The sequence below is a fragment of the Geotrypetes seraphini genome, chromosome 9 (assembly GCF_902459505.1).
Source record: "Geotrypetes seraphini chromosome 9, aGeoSer1.1, whole genome shotgun sequence".
Classification (NCBI taxonomy): Eukaryota; Metazoa; Chordata; class Amphibia; order Gymnophiona; family Dermophiidae; genus Geotrypetes; species Geotrypetes seraphini.
Window position 1 is genome coordinate 137,602,104 of NC_047092.1, and position 1,256 is coordinate 137,603,359.

The following is a 1,256-nucleotide window of genomic DNA, read 5'->3' on the forward strand; positions in this document are numbered from 1 at the left end:
CTGTGATTTGGTCTTCTCTCCATTCCTTTGTTTGACACTACCGTGTGGACATTCAGGCATGCCAAGATGCGTTGTTTGGTTAGCATGTTCTTGTGGCAGTCATTCGGTACTGCTTTGGTACGTCCCATCCGTTTCTGTGCTGGTCTGGAGGAACATAGAAACATGATGGCAGATAAAGGCTAAATGGCCCATCTAGTCTGCTCATCCGCAGTAACCATTAACTCTTTCTCTCTCCGAGAGATCCCACATGCCTATCCCCTCTTGAATTCAGACACAGTCTCTGTCTCCACTATCTCTTCCGGGAGACTGTTCCATGCATCTACCATCCTTTCTGTAAAAGTATTTCCTTAGATTACTCCAGAGCCTAACATCTCTTAACTTCATCCTATGCCTTCTGCGGGCGCTAAAGGAGAATTTACGTCTTTTCCTGTTAATTTTCTTTCTTTTAGTCCCTCCAGACCAGCACAGATCCTGCCCTGTGATTTTGTTCAGTGTTTTCGCAAAGAATAAGGGTTTTTCTGCAGGCTTGTTTGGTTGTGTTTGCTTGTTGGGAGAGTTTAAAGAGCAGCAGCTTTTTGGTTCAGCTGGTTTAGCTGGCAAACTGTGGGGGATTCTGAAAGGTTCTTGTTCTAATCAGTATCCAAGTGTTCTCTGGTTCAATTTTGGACTATTCCGTTGTCTTCTCCATGTGAGGGTGGAGTTGCTGGTGCTTGTTCAGCCTAGTTGTTTTCTGCTTGGCTATTTGTAAAGACTGAGTGTAAGAGGGCTTGTACAACCCACTTTGACTGTAGCCAAAAGTCAGTGTCTCAGTCTCTACCTGCTGGCAGAGGAGTATAAACTCATCTGTTTCTGTGCCGGTCTGGAGGGATTAAAAGATAGAAAATTAGCAGGTATAGACCTCATTTCTCCTTTTAGCCAAGAAGTCTTGCCTCTCCAATCTGCTACATTTTTAGCCTTTATCTGCCATCATGTTTCTATTATATCTTTCATTTGAATTTTTAATGCTGTTAATAAATATATTTTTGAACTGTTTCATGGTAGTTTCAATTTACCGATTTTGACTTTGCCTCATGCATTGTATTTTTGTTTATATTTGGTCTTTTTACTATTGTTACGCTTAACAAAACTGTAAGTTCTATGTCAAATTATACCTGCTGTACACCATCTTGGGTGAATCTCTTTATAAAGGTAGTTAATAAATCCTAATAAATAAATTATTATTCTCAGAGACTGGTCCTTGATCTGTTTCCTACAGC